Source organism: Scatophagus argus, chromosome 1, assembly GCF_020382885.2.
Source record: "Scatophagus argus isolate fScaArg1 chromosome 1, fScaArg1.pri, whole genome shotgun sequence".
Classification (NCBI taxonomy): Eukaryota; Metazoa; Chordata; class Actinopteri; family Scatophagidae; genus Scatophagus; species Scatophagus argus.
This window is the reverse complement of record NC_058493.1, coordinates 8,895,537-8,916,988: the sequence shown is the minus strand read 5'-3', so window position 1 is coordinate 8,916,988 and position 21,452 is coordinate 8,895,537. Positions and strand designations below refer to the sequence as shown.

The 21,452-nt window shown below is 40.5% G+C and overlaps 2 long non-coding RNA genes across 2 annotated transcripts; one reads left to right on the top strand and one right to left on the bottom strand.

The window, feature by feature from the left end:
* Positions 1 to 1,869: 1,869 nt before the first annotated feature.
* LOC124074532 lies at positions 1,870 to 10,300 on the bottom strand. Its single transcript, XR_006845873.1, has 3 exons — positions 10,181 to 10,300; positions 5,118 to 5,233; positions 1,870 to 3,510 (listed from the first exon to the last, which is right to left on the bottom strand). It is a non-coding gene; the product is annotated as an uncharacterized LOC124074532 (long non-coding RNA).
* On the top strand, positions 9,515 to 21,102 carry LOC124074485. Its single transcript, XR_006845866.1, has 3 exons — positions 9,515 to 9,670; positions 11,292 to 11,397; positions 20,294 to 21,102. It is a non-coding gene; the product is annotated as an uncharacterized LOC124074485 (long non-coding RNA).
* The last annotated feature ends 350 nt before the right edge of the window (positions 21,103 to 21,452 follow it).

Below are 21,452 nucleotides of genomic sequence, written 5' to 3'. Positions count from 1 at the left end.
CAGATCATTTACTCTGTTACAAGCTGGAGTCCCACATGTATTTTACCTACATATTGTTGGACTGTTGGAGTAAAAAGTATAATACTTTGCCTCTGCGTTGTACTGGAGTATATTTATGAAGTAACATAAAGTGGAAATACATAAGTAAAGTACAGTACTCTACTTGATTAACTGTAATTCATTACTTTAAACTGCTGCTCAAAGACTGTTATCTAAACTACACAAACAATTTTCTTGTTTATATTTTGTGTTTTGATCTTTAAGTTGTAAGAAGAAGAGCAACAACAAAAAAAGCCCTGAAGTGTATTTTGAATTCTGAAAACACAGATTCTCACAAATAAAATCCAGTGTCAACCAGCATGTTGTTATGCTTTTGCTTTTGCCTAAAATTTCTGTGTCATTGTTTGGATTTCCACTCGGATATGATTATTTCATTTCCCTCTCAATCTCCTTTCTTTTTTTTAGATCAACCTCTCTTTGCAGGCCTGAGATTTTTCCGTTGCCCAATGCGGATCCACCCTAAGACAAAAAAAAGAGAGAGAAAATGGGGCTCCCGCGATCCATCCAACTTGAAAGCAGATGTTATATGGTTGCCAACATCAAAAGGTCTTGTTAACTGTAGAAAAAGTGAAATCATATACCTGTGACTGGCCTTTTCACTGGTTAACACAAACAATCTTATGGTTGTTGAATGAACACTGACCTTGCCCTCATGGCCAATACATCATCAGATTACAGAAAAAAACACTTTTGTTTCAACTTTGCCTTGTTAAGGCTAATTTCTGATTTGCAGATTGTCAAGCTTACTTTGGTGAAAGCAAGAGGACAGGATCTGATCCCCACAAGGTCCCTGCTCTGGAGTAACATGGACGCCTCTAAATAAGGGGGCACTATCCTTGAAATACTATACCTTGGCTCCTCTTTTCCTGCTCAGAGGGATGTTTTCTATTATGAGGCTGAGATATCTAAAATTTAGTCGTATCTTCTGTTTATCTCAAGGATATTTATTCTGAGAACGATAAGGGATAAAATATAGAGAGTAAAGTGGGGGCAGAGGGGGACATGCAAGGCTAACAGCATTCCTTTTAAATATATGTGAATGAGGGTCCTTCAACAAGTGTTGTGTTTACTTTGCTTGTGGGAAAACAAATCGACACAAGCGACGTCTGAGGGGGCTGCAAAACAGCTCTTTGGTATGAAGTACAGCTTAAATTCCACTGGCAAGCACAGCAGTGTCACCCCAAGGTGTTGAGAGTAAATATACGGTGTTACCTTTAGGCTAAATGAGGGAAAAACTCACAGAGATTGAAGTGCACATCAGTGACAAAGTTGAGTGAGTGTTTTACCTCAGAGAAGCAAAAATGAGGTAATAATAGTAATACTTTGTATTTGTTTCTGGTGCTTCTTATAATAATGTTAACATAGTAGACATGCAACAAAAGAAAATACTTGAAACTCAGTGTATTTGCACTTCAACAGAAAGAAAGATTCACTTAGAATTTTGCATTTTAATAGTCATATAGGCATAAAACAATGAGAATAGCGTAACTGCTCCAGAGAACCTATAACCAGTACAATTAAAGCTATAAACCTGTAGAGTGCCACAAATCATACAGAGCAAACATAGGTGACAAAATAGGCTCACTGGCTTTCATCAGGCCTCATCTGACAAATATTTTAGGATTATTTTAATTGAAGTCAAATTCAAGTTACGTACTCAAAGTATACCTCAAGGATTTTGACTATTGTTTGCTATCTGCTAGCATCAGATGCCAGTCACTACTTGACTGTTATCCTACTTATGTATTGCTGCAAAGTGGCACATGCAGGCAGCTAACACGAGTGTTTTTTGACTGATGGAGTCCTCACTCTGTGGGTCTTCATGAACAGCAAAAAACATGCAGTCGTTTAGATCAGAACAATTCAGTGGCATCTCACTCCTGAACAACTCAGACATTAGAGACTGATAGTTACATGATTGCCAGATAGCAACCAACGATGTCATGTAGTAGTTTGGCTAATTGAACAACTAAATGTTTATAAAATGTTAGCATCATTAATCCTGCCAGTGGTTTTATGGAGACAGTTGGGTGCTGCAGATGGTAGTGGAACATTTTAAAGGACTCAGTATGACAGAAGCTCAATGATTATCATGAGCAAAGGAATTTATTAATTTATTTATTTATGGATGGATGGATGTTTTTCCAAAAGCAACATCCATCCATCCATTTTCTATACCCACTTATCCGTCAGGGTCACAGGGGGCTGGAGCCTATCCCAACTGACTACGGGCGAGAGGTGGGGTTAGAATAAGGATAACAGGTTAGCCAAACAGATGCTGAGTAGGATGGAGGGTTAGCCTTCACCAGTAGCTGTCATCAGTACCAGTACTGCTTACTTTTGGTGGCTAATCCTAACTAAATAGCAAACATTATGTAAGATGTACAATTTGTACATTTAATTTACAATGTGAGAAAGTCCCAAGAGGAGGAGATAGGCGCTGAGTGGTGGGTCACAAGCACACAGCTTTCACCCAGGAGACTGGAGATTACATTCTGTGTAAAACCAAAGCTCACCGATCTTTTCTTAAACCTCAATGTAACTAAAACTGCTGTTTTTTTGTCATGCATATGTTAGAAAGACTTTGTGGGAGCAAGGCTTTATGCATCATGCACAGATGCTGAAGGTCACCTTTTTTGTCTGGATGAGACATGAGTGGTGACAAAGAGGTGGTATCTGACAACATGGGACAAAAGTGCATTGGTCTATTATGCATTTCAGATAGGGGTTGAACATCTTCTCATTATATAAAATAATTAAGACTTGGTGTGGACTTTTATGTCTTATCTCGTAGCATTAAAAGCAAGTGATTTCATTTTTATACGTTTGACTCATTTAATTAAATTTGATTCAGTTTGATTTTTTATAAGGAACTTTTCATTTGAAGAGATGTTCTTCCAAGAACTAAAATTTTTTAACCACAGAATAATTAATACATGGGGCACTAAAAACATCACATATTGTGCACATATTGTATTTAAACACATATTTCTTTAAAACCAGACACATACTGTACATACATAAACTTGGTAAATTTGCAACTTGCTAAGTGTAATTCAGTAAATTTTGAATATTATTATATATAAGTCAACTACCTTTTTCAAACTGTAGCCTATATGCAGGACACTATACAGTTATACAAATATTATCTACACACAATGGCTGGGCAGGGTCATCTGGGACAGCGGTAGGACTGAGCACTGAGACTGAAGTCTTGTAGCCCCCAGTCCTCCCCCAGGGTGTGGGGGTCCTTGCTGGGGGCTTATTGCTCCACGCACATTGTCATTTCCTATTGTCCTACTCCCCCTATTCAACCTTCTCCCAATCTCCTTCCTTCCACCTTCCTCAAGTCCTTCCTCTCGTCTCTCTCTGCAGCCCCTCCTCAAGCTGTCGGCACGCTGGTTCGAAGAGTTTCCTTCAGGAAGGAGAGGTCCGTGTTCTGGCCGCCGGCTGATAGAGGGGAAATGATAACCTTAAAGCCAAGTGCTACATTGCCAGCTGACATGAAGCAGATGTCCTCCTGACCCCGTCTTTGGGAACAGGAGACCCGAACACAAATACTGGGGGGGGCGGGGGTGTTGAGTGTCGGCAGAGCCCCTCTGCTACTGAGAGGGTGTGACGTGATACTTCAGACTTCATGAGCTACAGAAATTATGATAACATTTGAGCTTTGGTGTGTCACTTAAGTCTTTCCGTAGATATTTAAGCATACTGGAGGTAACACATTTTAAGAAATGAAGTTGGTTTCATGTTGAAGAAAGAAGATTACATTATTTATTGGTGAGTGTGCACTGTAATGTCTTTGCATGATCTGTTTCTCTGTACATATTTACTTTATGAGAAATGTTATTCTATGTTATTCTATTTCAGGATAACATCTGACAGGGGATACCAGATGAACATTTGTCATTTATGCTAACTGAAGCACTGATCCTCCTGCACTACTACACTGGAAAAAGAGATGTGTTGGGCTGGGAAAAGACAATAGCCACTGAAAGAAAAGAATACCTCAATTTTAGATCATAGGGGGAAAAGTATTGCAAGCAATGAATGCATAAATATGTAGCTTTGATACTTAAACCTAGTTTGAGGTTTTTGTTTTTTATTTGTTTTTCTGATGGTTTTATTTTTTGTTAGAATGTTGGACAGGTTGACAATAATGCCACTTACGACATAACAACTGAGTGGTCAGAGTCCTAAGGATCATATTGCTGAGAGGAATGGTGTTTGAGTTATTAGGGATGTATTTGTATGCTTGTTTACATTTAACATATTTCTTTTAAATTAATCATACATGAAGATACTGAAGTTGAGCTTCTTTGTTTCAAGTGCAGAGTAAACTTGTTGTATGTCTTGTTTTATTTTGTCTTTTTTTCCTGTTTTGATTTGTTGTTAACATTGTGGGTCTCTGTTTTGTTAATTCAGAACATGTACATAATAAACACTGAGAAAAAAAAACTATTTTTTAAAAAAGAATTCTCCTATTTTGTGAGATTGAAAAAAATGACCCATTGGATTCTGTGAAAAATGCACTGTCACAAAGCTACTAAAAGATCTGTTTTGCTTATTTCATGACAAGCTCTGGGGTTTTGGAGATACATGGTTTTTCACAGGGCACTCTTTAGTAATTACAATCATAAGGACCTTGTCTGATGTGGTTTCTTACCAGCAGTGATGAGTTCCAACAAATCCAGCAACTCTAACATTTAATGTTGTTGCATGCAGTTTTAGTAGTAAAAACTACAGGAAATTATGTAATGTAAGTCCCCAAGCCTAGGTTATCTGGCACACACACACACACACTGCCTCTTGGGGAGAAAGGTGGAAGTGAGTGTGCAAACCTTACAGCCCTGTGACCTCATTACAATTCAGAACCAGTGATGAGAAGACGAGTGCTGTTGCGTTCCCAGTGCAGCTCATCCCCAGCACTGGAAGATGATGTGCATGAATAGGGGGGAGGTTGAAGGGTGGATAGCAGCTTCTCCTGAAACACTCCCATCGCCACCACCACTGCTACATGCACACACATGCGCACACACACACACACACACACTCACTTCCTCCTGGGAGATAGGCGGCCTCTGCTTTCTGTCAGGGTGTCCTCAGCCTCAGACCCATGGGGCCCCAAGCTTGGTGGGAATCAGGTCTTCTCACTCCACAGATGTCCCCCTCCCTACAGATGAGAAGGAAAACAGGACCTGAGGAAGATACTGCTGCTTGTCCTCTGCAATTTCCCATATTTTCTGTTCTATATCTCTCTGTTACGCCCACATTCCTTTCTTTTCTTCTCTTTCTTGTGCCCAGGCGGTCGATAGCGTTAATTGGCTCACTCAGTCACAGGTACATTGATTGCGGTCACTAATAAAAGGGCTATTGATTGGCACTTTGTTTAACACTGGTCCATGCAGTGAGAGCTGCCCTCTAATACTATCCTGACAGCAACCTTTTCCTGTTTGCCAGTCTGTTAATGTCATAAATTATGTCAGTCGATTAAGGAGGTATTTCTTCCCTCACTTTTATGTCCCATCAGTGTAAGGATCTTTTGAGATTGTGGCCCCTGAAGAGAGAAGAGTGGCACCTGAGAACTGAGAGCAACAACCTGGCATTTTGGTTATTTCTTGCTTCTGCTAGAAATAACCAAAATGTTATTTCTGCTAAGTAGTCATAGTTAAAATGTGATCTTGATCGACAGTTCACCAAGCTCACTATTTCATATATGAAATGGTTTGTTATATATAACAAACAAAATATGCTATATGCACTTACTAACATAATACTTGAATGAACTAAATGAATTCAAGTGAACACATTTGGAACAAGACGGGTGGTGTAAGTAAAGGGGAATTTGAGCTCATCTGATGGGATTGAGGGGGTAACAAAAATATGTGGGAGGCACTGAGATATAGTATGTCGATATTCCAGCCTTGGTGTTGTAAGTTGTAAGGATTCTTGAACACAGAGTGCTGCTGATGCTTTAGAGAACAGGCAAACCTAAGCCCTCCTTTCCACTCCCTTAGTCACTCTCCTCATGTGAGCTTCTCTGTCGCCAAAGAATTTTGGCAAAACATACATTTGTCAGCACATTAAATCTCTGAAATGTTACGGAAGGCAGGAACATTTTGCTGATAATTGGCCACCTCAATTATAGTGGTACAAGGTGATTTTCACTTTACGTTTTTAGTAGATGTGTCTTTTCCCCTGTGAGGAACGTGGAGGTGGGCAGGAAACAGCCTGCGCAGTATTCTCAACAGGAACTCACTATTGAGTTCTGTTGCAATTAGCTGTGCAGTATTCTTCACAGAGCAGTCCTGAAGCTTCAGAGAGTCAAAGGCAGGTCTCCTGAGTAAGACGATGAAAACTGGAAATGGGGTGTAAGTACCTCCATGAGAGATTTAATTATCGCCATTAAATATTCAATGATCAATAGAGTTTGTTTTAGCCGATCAATAGGTGGCCAGGCCTGAGAAGGACAATGTGCATAAGTTACTATTTGCATTTCAAAGCAGCTGTCACGTGGTCCCATTGGAAATCCATACCATTTTGTTAGGCTGTAATTCATATTTAGCTGCTTTATCCCTTTATCACTGACTGCTATTGATTCCTTTCTCTTTATTTACTGCCTGGAAACTGCCTTAGGTTTAAAATGTCAAAATGTTTTTAGGAAATCCGATATACCTCCATCTGCTTTCCTCATCTAGCTCTTTACCCCCCCTTGTCTCTCTTTCCTCTTGCTACCTCACTAGCTCTCACTACACCTCTCAGTAGAGTTGGAAATTAAATCCTGTCATCTTCCCACCCACCGTACACTTCTCTGCTCACTCGGGTGTGAATCTGCACATTATTCAAATAAATATCTCAGAAGTGTCAGGGGAATACTCTGAGCCACTTCAAAGACGCCCACCCACCCCCCAAACCTTCAATGTTTCTTGTTCTCACTGGAGTCCTATTTTGTTTACCTGAACCAGCTCTAATGGCTTGTTTTTTCGCAGCACCCATCACATGCTGAAGTGCGACATTTAGCCAAGTTCAAGTGCACACGTGTTGAGGTCTCACCTATGCTTTGATTATTTTCCAATACTGAATGTGATGTTTAGTTTTGGACAAAAGCTTTACTTCTCTCTGTTTTCCTTACAGTCTTTCATCTGTCTCTTTACCCTGTGATTAATTCCTCTTTTTAGCTTTGTGTCCTCTTTCTCGTCCCCCACTTTTTTCACTGTCTCCCTTCTCTCCCACCTTTACAAATTTGCATAATGGGTTTCTTCAGGTTAGAAATTGTGTAAAAATGTATAGCATGTAGTGTACACTGAGAGGATAAGCCCCCAGCAGAAGGAAACACTGCTGATCGAAGGCCACGCAAAACACAACCCAAAACTTGGGTTAAATTTAAGTTATACACTTATTACAGTTATATACTTTGATGTTTATTATGTAATGGTATCAAGGCCAGATGTCCATGATGGCTTCCACTGTTGTGTACAGTGAGGACAAAGAAAAATAAAACTGAAATATGGCACAATTCCTTAAAAATATCCCTAAAGGTAAATAAATAAACTGTGTGCAGGTCTAGAGGTGTAAATGGAAATTTTATTTATCGGAAGAATATTATTAATATCAAACATACACTGAAATGCAGATATACAGTAAATTGAGTACATGTGCACATGTGCTACGCAAAATAAAATCAATGCATCATCTCACTGTTTTCTCTAAATATTACCTTGGATTAAGTGGTACAGGTCTTACAAACTGTATATGCTGAAGAATATTAAGAGACAGTGCAAAGGCTGATGGGGGTCACATGACCATCATGGTGCTCTACAACTTGAGCTAAACAGGAGGTGATCATATTAAAATACTGAACTGATCAATTCTGAAATAGATGAGTTATGGTGCTATGAGCTCTGCTTGTTGAGTTTTACAGGACAGCCTCTCTATCTGTGAGCAAGCCTATCGATCAGAGTAACCCTCAGCCAGGAGACCACAGAGGTCAGGACATTAACCTTCAGAGGCCCGAGGGCTGCATGAAGCATCATCAGTGCCATCAGGATACATGGCCTCAGCGCTGCTGCACAGCTGGGGGAAAGGAATGAGGAAAATATGGATGTGCTGAATCGGTGTGTATGTGTTCATTTATTTGCTTGCACATCTGTATGCATCTGTGTTGGTAGTGTAAATATGAATGTTGGAAATTATGTTTAAAAACAAAATCTTTTGACATATGTGTAGACAAATATAAATATGTCTATAAAATAAATAACATGCATAACAACAACAATAATAATAATGTAGAGATAGTAGTAGTAGTGGTAATATTAAATAAGTAAATAATAAAGTATTACTTACTAGCAGTTTTTTTTTATTTTTACCAATACAAAACTGATGTTATTGGCAGGCCTAAGAGGAAAGTGGGTTTCTTAAAATTCTCAGTTTATTAAAGCTGAGGGCTTGTTATAGGGTTTCCATCAAAGTGCTTTTGATGTGATATCCTTAACTGTAATAAGTGGACTTAAACCTAGATATCATTCTAATGTGCACCAAACCAAAGTGAACTGATCTGAACTGAACCGGACTGTTTGACTGAAACAAGCCTTTAACCTCTGGGTCAGTTATTGTGGCAACACACTCTAGATCTCTATCTTTATTTTTTATTTTTTATTTTATTCTATTTTCTTGTATTTTTGCACAGTTGTTAAAAGGAGTGTTGTTTTTTTCATTTCACTGTGGATGCACATCCACATGTGACAAATAAAGAATTCTGATTCTGATTCTGAACCTAACCTAACCTAACCACCACCCCACCCCCGACTCCCCCCGCTGAGCCGGCAGCAGCTGTCTGAAATTTCCTTATTCATACTATCAATATCAAAGCACATATTGGAACATATTAATTTGCAGATGTATACATCAGATGTGGACTATAAAATGACTGTTTTGATGATCAACCGGTCAGTAATGTAGGGACTGAGACAGCGATCTCTGGGCAGCATGGATTTATTGATCAGAGTAAAATCTATAGTTTACATTGTGCTTTATAACATAATTAACCTGTGGACATTAAGGCAGCTGTCAGATTGTCAGCCAGCTCAGTTGCACTGAAACACTCAACATTACCACACATTACAATAATAATCACTGTTTAAATAAAACTAAATATTCTGAAGATTCACACACATAAGGCACTGATCAATAAACACTTATTTGCCATGTTGCCATGGTCACACTGATGGAGCATTGCTATCATAGTTAGCATATCATGTTGGGATCATGTCAGTATTTCTTAGTGCAGATAATCTGTGGTGTATTCACAGCATAACAGTGAAATATCAATGCTGCTGGTTCTGACACGCGCCTGCGATGCATATCAGTTGGTGGAGACCATTGTAGCAGGTGTTTTGATGTCGGCCCACGGTCCAGCGGGTGGCAGTAGTGCAGGTTTGTTGCGACTTGCCTTTAATTCGAAAAGCTCATCCCTGACGCATGAGCAGTGCGACAAGCTCACGGTCTTAACGTGGTTGACATGGTGAGCGCAAGCGCTAAGTTTCGGGGCCGGAGAGGATCTGAAGCGCCATTGTTCTGCGTTGCAGTACGATACGATTGTTACCATAAGAACGTAAGCTTATTCTGCTGGTATATTCAGTGGCGGCATTAGTTATATAGCTAACTCCCCAATAAAACTAGCTACCTCACAGAATTACTTTGTGCACAAACAGGTGTTTTTAGCGATACCTGCTAGGAAAGCAGATTAGCCTGCACCGCAGTAAACATCCATGCTAGCTATGACTGACAATATGAACCATTTAAAATCTAGCACACATGGCTACAACTAATGACTATCCCTAGTGATTATCAGTGATTTGTTTTTAAAGAATGGGCATAGTATTTGGCTTATTAAATGTTGCAGCGTCCGTCAGTTAAATTCATTTGTTGACAGGTTAGGTGGCAGAAACTTGAAAGGTTTGTTTGGAGCTTATGCAGTGATATTGAAAAAATGCGTTGCATTTGAAGAGCTCTATTTATCTATCTATCTGTCTATCTATCTGTCTGTCTGTCTATCTGTGTCTGAAGTCTTTTCGTCCAAAGAAAATCAGAGAGATTAAGCATGCTGAGAGACATCACTTACGATTGGGCAGAGACACTTCACTCCTATGTTTAAATTGCTCCCAGTAGTATCCTTAATCTGGGTGGAAATCAATATGGCTTTTACTGTCACATCGGAGGGGCGGGGACCATGTATTGATGTTCAGATGTCATTTCAGGGGGATTTGATGTTTCTGTCCTCTTTAGCGGGGACGTGATGGCATGACAGATCAACTGATGGTGTCCACTTGCTTTCTCCAGGGTTTTACTGGGGCCTGCCATTGTTTGGAGTGAAATAGCAGATGTAAAGTTGAGTGAAAACGTGCTGAGCTTCCAAAGGAAAATGAGGAGGAAAGGTTTCAGGAAAGATGTTAGTGATTATTTTGATGATTTTTTAAAAAATGTTTTACGTTTTTTTTTTGGTCAGGAAAGCTGTTTGAACTAAAGCTTGATATCTTGATGGGGTTATCACAGTAAGCTCCAAACCAAGGATGAGGGCTATTTACAGACATTATCACACACACACACACACAGATGCACACATGCACTTAAGCATTTTATCTAGCCATTTGACCAGTATGGAAGCTGTTTTCTGCTCCTATTAGCATGTAAAATTTTGTTTTGATCTCATTCTCTTGCGGGATGTTTAATAGTTCTATAGTGATGGGAGTGATGGGATGGCACCGGTGAAATACAATAGGGTAGGAGTACAGTAGCTTTGGATGGAGTTAAATTGGTGAGGTAATAATATTGATGTGAGTGTAGAGTGGTTAATGGGCATTTGGACTCGTGTGTGTGTGTGGGTGAAGTGAAGTTAAAGTGGGAGGGTCTGATAATATTCAAAGTCATATATTTGTATCCTTTTTTGATAACTCTGTGCTGCAGACTGTCCCGGTGCTGCACTGCCTTCACAGTTGAATTTCACCTTTGTTGTTTTATCAACATCATGTTAACTAATATTTTGAAAACGCATTTTAAAGAAATTCCAGATGCTTAGGCCTCGCTGAAGGGTCACCTTAGATTAGACTTGCCGAGCCGCTCTGCTTGCAGTGAAAACCCTGTAATAGGAGAATGTGAATCTTATTCAAGAGTAATTTTGTCCCACTGAATTGAGTTGATAAAGTTTGTGAAATTTTATTTGTTTTGAATGAAAGGTTTGAATGGGAAAAGAGGAAGACGCCTCAGTGAACTGGTTTGGTGAAGAGGCAACAGGTGCTTACTCCACTGTGGGTGAACTCAAAGCTACAGCATGTCATTCAGGTAAGCAACGTCTCCTACTGTATCATTCCTGTCATTCATGCTGGGCCTCCATCACACATTCTGATCACAATTGGTTTTGGTAGGTATTGCTCATTAATCACAACTTTATGGATATTTGTCAGCTGCTTAAAACATGTGGACCATTTAACATGGTACTAAAATACCTTTTACAATGTGCATTCTTCTTTCCTTTGAATCATGAAAGTTAATTACATTGTATATTAGGTTTTGAATCGTCTTGTTAGCTTCCTATTCATGTTCCATTAATCTAGATATGTAGCTTGCTCCACTTATCTCTGTAAGTCTCTCCCTCTCCTTTCTGTCCATCCATGTCCTATGTTCACATTTATAGATTTAGCTTTTCTCCTGTCATTTCCCATCCCTCTCTGTCCCTGTCCCACTATTCTTCTCTAAGGAGTCTTTCCTCCACCCGACAGCCCTAGAGTCACATTTCAGGCCTGGCTGCTACTTAAAGGCCCATAATCTGCTTGGCGAATGGCTACAGTGTGGCGGCCTGAGCGGAAGCAAATTATTCGCTTTAAGGACTCCTGCTGCTGTGGGACCCGAGGGTAGTGGCTGGTGCTGTTAACGTTAACACACACCCACAGTGTGCAAGCCATCATTATTTATTTAACCCGTTAAGTGTTTAAAGTGGAAGGGGTCCACCGGGACACGGCGTGGTTGATGAAATTATTCTACACATATATAAATCCTTCAGGGAGAGGAGCAAGTGAACTTGGAAAGATGAAGCCTTCCCTACCTTTGTAGATGTAAGGTCTGATCACATGATAACAGACTGAGGGTGCTAGTGTGCTTGGCCGACACGGTGGTATTAAAAGCCAGAACGCGGGAGGAATTCACTGTGATATATTGAATGGGAATGTTTTCTGGGGTGTGTGTGAGAAATAGGGAGGCAGCGTACGTCTGTGTGTAAGACAAGAATAATATGTATAAGCGTCTGATTCAGTGTAACCAAATGGCAGTTCCACATAATGCTACTACAGCTAACCATCGCTGTTTAGCAAGCCCTTGCTGAAGATAAATATTGATATACTCCAACATTCAATGTCACCGGCATTCTTGAGTCACCTTGTGCAGCTCTCTTTCTTTGTCCAGGTGCGTTTGTTTGTTCACAGTAATAGACAGAGGGATAGCATATTTGTTTTCTATATGTGTGTGTCTGTGTGTGTAGAATAAGAAGTCCCAACATTAATAAGTAATCGCTGGATGTTGGCCCTCCCATAACATGTGGGGCCAGCAGCACTTGCCCCCAGTAATGACACCATTACAGGACTGAAGTAGCCAGTGGAGAGTTTCTGGGAATGTATTCTCTGTCGCCTCTCTGGGGCTGGGAGGTGGTATGTTGTCTCTGAATTTGCAGTGCAACTACACAAGGCCAGCTGCTTTTTTTGCTTAATAATGGTCTATAGCAACCATCAAACATACACAAATATTTATGTAGGGATGGTTACACAAATTTAGAGACACATATGTACTGATACACAAACATGCAAACCACAGTATACAGTATTCAGACATGATGCATTTATACATAATAGCTGGGTCTAACCCATGTGGAAAAAATGCCAGCATTTGAATGCAGTCAACATTTGGGAGAAGGTTACATAAATGTGTGATTTGTGTTGGTGAGGACAACACACAGAAAGGGAAAGCAGAAATGAAGGTACTATTTATTAGATAATATAAACTATATGGCAAGTAGAGACAGATAGAGGGAGAGACAGAGAGGGGGACTGAACAGATTGAATGGCTAATGAAATGGGTACCTCCAGGCCTGAATAAATTCTCTGGTCTGGCGATCCCCCAGGATGCTGGCCTCCCAGGGAGATTAATGACCACTGGGCCATGGTATAATGAAGTAGTTTGCCTTGGCAATGTGCTTGTGAATTCATCACAGTGTCCACAAGTGGGCTGGCCGAGCACAACATCTTTATAAATCCCCCTCACTCTTCGCTCCTGCTGCTGCTGATTTATGGTTCCGCCACCCCCAAATGGTTTTGCCCCTTTCACCAGACCCCGCCCTGGCTGACCATCACTATCCTACTGAAATCCAGGTCACTGCACTGATGGGGAAGAAATGGGAGGCTAATCAGATAATGGGAGGTGAAAATGGCCGAGAGTGAGTTGAAATCTTCAATCCCTCAACTCTTGCTCTGACTGTCTCTCTTTCTTGGCGTTCGTCTCACTTGCGTGCACGTAGTCTTATAAAAGGTTTTTCATATGTCTCAGCTGAATTCATAACGTCCTCTGCATTCATACAATCTAATCTATTCAATATTCATCAAATTGCCATGACCTAATAGGTGATTAAGAAAATTAGGTCATTATTGATTTATTATTTTATGTCATTACAGATATACATTAATGAAATATCTCATTTTTTACAGTAAACATGAAATATATTTTTTTCCTTCAGCTCTCAGGTTTGATTTTGTTATATGGTAAAAGGAAATGGGGGCACTTGGCTACCAAAGAGGTAGGAAAAAAAAAACCCATTACTGCAGAGCATCCACTTTCAGTTCCTGGCAGTGATACTTTATGGCTCGACTGTGTGCCCAGTTGGCAGTGTTTGCAGGGGGGAAGGTGGTGAGGGATCATGTCCAAGTGGTTGCATCAGCGACTCCACCTGGTCAGATTGGGCACCTGTGCAGAAAAAAAACAAAGCAATTGTTTTTCTTTTCCTAAAAAATGCAGCAAGCCAAAAATATGATTGAAACATTAAATTCTTTAGGGCTATATGTAAAAAGTCAGCTAGCCTGCCATAGGCCTGACTGTTGCTTAAACCGCAGTGGGTGCGTTTATAGTTTAAGTGTTCAGACCACAGTTTGCCAGACTTTCGTGATTCAAGAATGCTAATGCTAGTGTTTTACTAATTTGCAAGGTTTTCACATTGTAAACACTTTGCTTATCATGGAAATTAAAATAATTTCTTAAAATGCACAAGATTTCGCCATGTCTCTTGGTGAAGCTCCTCTCTGTCATGTGAAAAGAAGCTGCAGGTGACTACTGCATGTGCAACGTATAACAACTCCCAGTCAAGCTGAGTCAAGATCAAAATTCAGAATCAAATTTTTCAGCAGGGCGGCACGGTGGTGCAGTGGTTAGCACTGTCGCCTCATAGCAAGAGGGTTCCAGGTTCAAATCCCGGTCTGGGCCCTTCTATGTGGAGTTTGCATGTTCTCCCTGTGCCTGCTTGGGTTTTCTCCAGGTACTCCGGCTTCCTCCCACAATACCAAAAACATGCACATTAGGTTAATTAGCTACTCTAAATTGCCCCTAGGTGAGAGTGTGAGAGTGTGTGGTTGTTTGTCTTTGTGTGTCAGCCCTGCGATTGACTGGCGACCAGTCCAGGGTGTACCCCGCCTCTCGCCTGTAGTCAGCTGGGATAGGCTCCAGCCCCCCCGCGACCCTGACGGATAAGCGGTATAGAAAATGGATGGATGGAATTTTTCGGCATTAGATGTACTTCAAACTGACAAGACATCTCTGCTATCAAACAAAAGCTCAAAGCCAGAAAACTTTATAGATGGATTGAACTTCTCCAGTTATCTTTCTGGCTATAGACCAGCTATAATGCAGTGGTTACTTGCATATTGCCAAAAATGGCTCCACTTGAGAACTTTTAATTACGGAGAAAAAAATGCTTGCGAATTTTGTTTTATTGGGTGGCATTACCCACCAAAGAATAGCTTCCCAGAGGGAGAAATGGTCCTGCTCAGACAGATTCCTTGCTTATACACACATACTGCTTACATTCCCAAATTCCCCGTTCTGTCCTGCAGCTATCATATCAACAGCACACATCCTCATGTTCTTTTGCAAAAGCTGTAGATAGAGCTGAATTGGCACAGGCACTCTGCACTGACAAAATGGGCAGAAAGAGATGAAATTACAATTTTCTGAACAAGGAGACTGTGCAAGAGTGCCGCTAGTTTCTCATAAAATGTGTGACTTATAATACTGGAGTCACTGATAAAGTGAACAGCAGTAACTGACATTATCGTACTGGTCTTAATAAGGGAGACCTCTACACATTAAAACTTCACATTACCAAAGTCTCATTTCAGTTAGTGATGAATGCTGTGTACACGTAATTGTTAATAATTATTCCATATCTTCAGAGAATCGCTGAGTCCTAAATGCATTCTCACCAAAAGCCAGGCATTTCATATAGGCCTGTGCCCCTGTTGCTGAGACATTGCCAGCCTGTTAATGGCTGAGAACTGATGAGGCCCAGTGTTACACAACTCTGTTGGGCTCATAAAGCCTGTCTGCTTGATAACTGGAGCTCCATATGGAATAGTGGCAAGGAAATTAAAGGAGAACAATAAAGAATATTGAGGGATGTTTAGATTAAAATGCATTTAATTGGGTTCTCGCCTAACGTGGTTGAGATGTGTTTTCACATAGCTGTCCATTCTGCATGTGCCCTTTACTAAAGCTAAATGATGCTGCTGTCATGGTGTTTGTAGCCTAACCTGGCACACATTATTTATGAGTGCAATAAATCCAAATTGCATAATAGGAAGTTATGAAAAAAGGAATGTCAGAGTTAAGTCTAATGAGTATTTAGTTTGTTTACCAGGAGCAGTCATCACCCAGTGCCATGTGTATTTAGTAATTGTCAAAGGCTTTACATCCCCATTCTTTCTCAAGACGGCTTATCTTAATCTACAGTGTCTTATTTTTCTTGGAAAGGGATGGATGAGTCGAGTAATTGTACAGTTGACATCGGCTTAGACAACATCATCCCCTTAGTCCCCAGCTAATCCTACAGAGTGATAACAATAATGGGAAAAAAGAATGGAGATATATATATTTTTTTGTACAAAAGAAGATATGGAGTTTAATTTGTAATTAGCTGCAGAGGTCAAAGACTTGATCCTCCATCTGAAGGTTATCTTCTCTTGTTTTTCTCTCTTCTTTTTCCTTTTCCCTCTCACTAGTCAACCTCTGAATTTGACTGTGACCTTGTTGTGAATAAGTCAAGTGTTAATTGTGTGTGTGTGTGTATGTATGTATGTGTGTGCGCTCACATGCGTGCGTGCTTAAAGGAACATCACCGAATAAAAAAGGGGATATTTCCCTCATGATTGCTTGACAGAGGTGTGTATTTGTGGGTTTTGTGTTTGTGCATGGGTGTTTGCTGACGATTTAAAGTGTAATTTATTTTTTTTTTTGGGGGGGGGTTATGACCCTGGACCCCCGTCCACCCCCACCCCATCTGCCCTGCATCAGACAGCTCTGAGTAGCAGAGTTGCTCTCTTTCTCTGTATGTGTTTGTGTGAGCCTCTGTGGAAAATCAGACCTTTTTGCTTGTGTGTATTAACGTGTGTGCGTCTGTGCTAGTATTGATCCCCCCTCCTTTCTTATAATGAAGTGGAACTACAGCTCCATTACGAGCTGCTCCGCCATTGGCTGGCGGTAATATGAAATTAGCCAGCGTGCCGTGAGCCTGTCAGTATTGATTTCACTGCCCAGATTACTTGTTACAAAAGAATAGAGCTGTCTGTGGCATAATTGAACAAGTTAACTCCTTGTCTCATAAAATGTAGGCCTGTATTGATTATTACAGGGGAGGGCTCTGTAATATGTAGAGAGAAAGTAAGTCGTATGGGTGTTAACTGTGAAGAGGTGCTGATGCTTTCTTTTCTTTCCTGCCAGTGTCACCCTGACACGTGGATCAAGGCGTTTCTTGCTGAGTTGCGGGATGGCTGGACGCAAATGACTTGTGTTCCATCAACACAGGTTTCTTGTTTTTCCTCCCTCTGTCATTTTTCATTTCATTTGCCTCAATATTTGACTGAGTCCTGTTTTCAATTTATTACCATATGTAAAAGGTGTCAGAGCAGATTTACTTTGGTTTATTGTGAATGACCTGTTTGTAAGTAGAGCAGCCATTGCCTGAGTTGTGATGAGGAATGATGATGATGGCTGCAGAAGCCTCTCTATCTCACTCTTTTGCTACGCTGATGAACTGGAGCACGCTGGCCCAGCGCCGTCTAATCACATGTGGCAGATTTGTGCCATGGAAAGTGAGGTGTTTAACAAGCGTCCTGGTTCATTTATTAAGGGGCTCCTTAAGAAGTAAGGGGAGAAAGTGTGCTCAATAATTTACATGAGCTAAAGGCAACTAGAACCACCTTTGACAACAGAGAGAGGGAAAAGATGCTGTGGTGTCAGGGCTGTATGGATAAAGCCAAATGCATTCTCAAACACATTCTGTATATGGACACAGGGATCCTCCCCAGCTGCAATGTAATGAGCCTTTAGTCTGTTCACCCGGGCCAGCTAATTCTGAAGCAAGGTGCTTCATGGTGCCTCTGTTGAGGGTATATTCTGCATACTTATCTTGAGTAATTGGAAAATGGGGCTCTGTCAACAATAAAAATGGAAGCTCAATTGATAAAAAATTTCCACGATTACTCACTGAAAAGCTCAAGAAAGGGAAGACTTCTTTGACCAGGTACGTGGCAAATGAGGAGATGATAAATTGTCTGATGTGCGCATGATGCTGTTGGCATGGAAGGTACAGCCCCCCCCCAAAACACCTGACAGGGGGAGGGATTAATGAAATGCTCTTCCATGCGCCGATTTCCTGCACTCCACTGCTGAGTGATAAGTGGCTAACCAACGAAGCCTGTAATTACAATCTTACAGAAACCAGCCTGATCTGTATATAAATCTCACCATCCAATTACAAGATGTAATAATTCTGCACTCAGGCTGGTAATGAGGTCTAATACTGGCGCATGTGATAATCCCCTCTGGATGCAGCTTGATCAGATGTTGGCTTTGTAATTAGACTGGCAGAAAATCATTATTTCGTGTTCGGAAAAAATGAGGTTGGTGGGAAGTTAATTTTCTCCCCATTCTCTGAAGCGTAGACAAGAATTTAATGATTTAATCATGATTGTTAGCTATTTTGCAATCAATTTGTAATGATTGTGTCGCAACAGAAGCTTTCAGGGAGAAGGGCCTGTAAAGATTGAAGGTGTCATTGATACGGCGTAGCTCTGTCAATAAATCTATGCAGTGTAACACTGATACTGTGCAGAGGTGGTGTATACTTACATATGCATGTAGATGCATGTATTTTTGTTTTTGTCTGTTTGTATGCATGTATCTGAGAGTCAGCCACAGGTAATCTGATAACTTCTATCCTTAATTGTTTAACAATCCTGAACAGAAGATTAGTCCCCTTGTTTCTTTTGTGTCAGCTGCAAAAATAAGCAATTTACTCTTCACCGTCACAGTACTTTTCCAGTCTTAATAACTGAACAACAAAATTGAAGATTTGTTTGTGGCTGGCAGACTGAGTTAACTTAGTAAACATCTCAATAGAATTTCTATGAAACTTGAGGTTTTTTGTGTTTCGATATCACAGGAAGTCATTGTGAGAGAATGAACAATCAGATTGGTGTGCTGAGTGATGAGTTTTTGGTCAGTTATATTTAAAAATATTATGCCAAAGTGCAGCTGCAGTGGAAAGATTTAAAAAAATGCTGCTTGATTTTGGATTTTGAGTATACAAAAAAGCCCAGTACACTTGTGGTCAATATAAGAAGGAGAATGAGATCTCAAATTGCCCCTTTAGGGATCATAAAAGGATGGTCTTATCATATCTTCTTTAATCTTTCATCGTTATTGCTTTTGATAATGGAAAGTTAGCTGACTGTATGTCCGATCGTGTATTGTGTGCTTTGTTGTAGGGACAACACTTAAAACCCTTTTTTATTTATTTTAGCCTCTCTTCCTTCCTCCTCTCTTTCCTCTTCTCTGCTTTGTGTGGTGCCTCTTTGCATGAGGGTGAGGGTGAGATTAAAACAAACTTAAGGTTCAATCACACTTGAGTCAAGCGTGGTCAGTAAGAGGCATGAAATTCTAAAATTTCTCAAATGCCCATTGAAGAAGCAGAACATAAAGCTAAACATTTCTCTGGACAAGAGAAAACACTGAGAGAAAGCAAATATGATCGTAGCCCCGAACACATTAAATGCAGAAATTAATAGCCTGCTATAGATGTTTTTTTTTTTTAATGATTAACTAACTTGATTAAAGAAATTCACCGACATTGCTGATAACAACAACAACTGTAAACTGTAACTGTAAACTATAGTGCCACAGGTCAGTTGAGTTCACCTTTCAGCGGAGGCTTGAAATCGTTCTCCAGAGGTTAGCACCGTATTAACTGCTTCTCCTATCATCGCTCTATGCAGTGTTTGATTGGAATACCTCCTGTTTGATCATCTGAAGCTACTTAGTTTACTGGAGCATCCACCATGCAGTAGATTTAGGCAGTCCTGTGGGCTTGCGCTTGGCTCATCTCTCTCCTAATCTCTTGGTGATTGCCACTGAATACTTTATTGATAGGGAATTGACTCCACTCCTCTGAGCTGATTTCTATAATTGATAGTGTTTGAAGCTACTCCCAGAAGACAGAGTATTCAAAGGCTGGCTGCGTTTTTGATCAATTATATTTAAGTGAAAACTTTAAAAAAATAAATCTGGACTGAGTCAGTACTGCCCTCTGGACTCCTTTATTTCAGTTGTGTCAAAATGACTCCAATTAAGGATGCTCAATCATGTATAATATACCTAGTCAATAGATAATGTTGTTGTCTTGACTGTGACGACTGTTTTAGCTGCTTCATGCTTGAGTAAAAAAACAGTAATGATACTTACTGCATAATTAGAGTTGTTTGAAACTTGCTAAATTGAACAAAGAGATTGACTACAGTTGGTTGTTATCAGGGGTGTGAAACTTCTGGGAATGACAGTGTCAAATGTTTTGCTGTTTCTGTATACTAAAAAAACTAAATGTCAAGCACTATCTCTTGAAATATGTAACAGTGTTGCTCTCCTTTTTTCCAAGTGTGGTTAGCCTTCATCCTGGGTGCCCAGCCTCACGCCTCCAATTTCCACTTCTGCCCGGCTGAAGGCTCCTCAGAGACGCTTGGTTGGAGCTCTGGGCCACTGGGCCTCTGGACCTCTGAGTCCTCCACTTCTGTGCATTGGATAGAGACAGAGGGAGCTTCTTTACCCAGCCCTACCCATTCTTGGCCCCAGTCCGCCTCACCATACACTCCCACCTGCTCGATACCTCAGAAGAGCTTTCAAGTGCTCTTTGAAAGGGAAAAAAGCAGAAAGGGAAGAAATCAGAGACTGTACTCTTCCAGGCACTCAATAGCATGGCACTAGGCTCTCTCAGCTCCCATGACACCACTCTCCCGCCCTCTCCTCTGTTCTTGGGTGTTTCACTCAATTTATTTTTCTGTATTTTTTTCACTTTGCTTTCTCACTCTTACTGCCTCTTACAGCCTCGGACTGCCTTCTGTTTCTTCTTCTGGCATTTTCTTAGTCTTAGAACTGCCTTAGCCATAAACCAGGCCCCTACATTTACAGCCTACACACAGAAAAAGGGACAGTGAGAGAGATGGCAAATACGTGCATGTGGAAAAATAATTGTAAAGGCCCACTAGAACAGAATGAGCAATACGTCTATCACATCTTTATAATACTGTTGTAATTTTAGCAGTTGACGGAGAATCATAGCTTCCACAAAAACCTGCTCAGTTGCACCTCAAGGAGTAAATCCTCTAATGACCACTGCCCACTGGCCAACAAAGCAAAGGACCCAGTGCTGAAGTGAAATAAAATATTGCCGTCAGGCTATAAAGAAAATTAGTCTTGTCTCATCTTCTCTCTCCCTGGCAATTAAATATGACCCCTTTATGTTTTATGGATGCCAGCATAAACCCCTTCACTCTTAAAAAAGCTTGTAGATATGAGATGGGAAGTGTATTGTAAACTAATTGCTCCATATTGGACAAAAGCCACAAGACATGATATAATAAGGTGGTATTATTGATATTATTATTGTGTGTGTGTGTGTGTGTGTGTGTGTGTGTGTGATGAACAGGGCTGGAAATAAACTTTTTTGCTCACCTGCCACTGTGGCTGATAGAGTCTAAAATCTACTGAACACATATTTTTTGATTTAATCAAAGGCATTGTGTAACTGTATGTGAAAA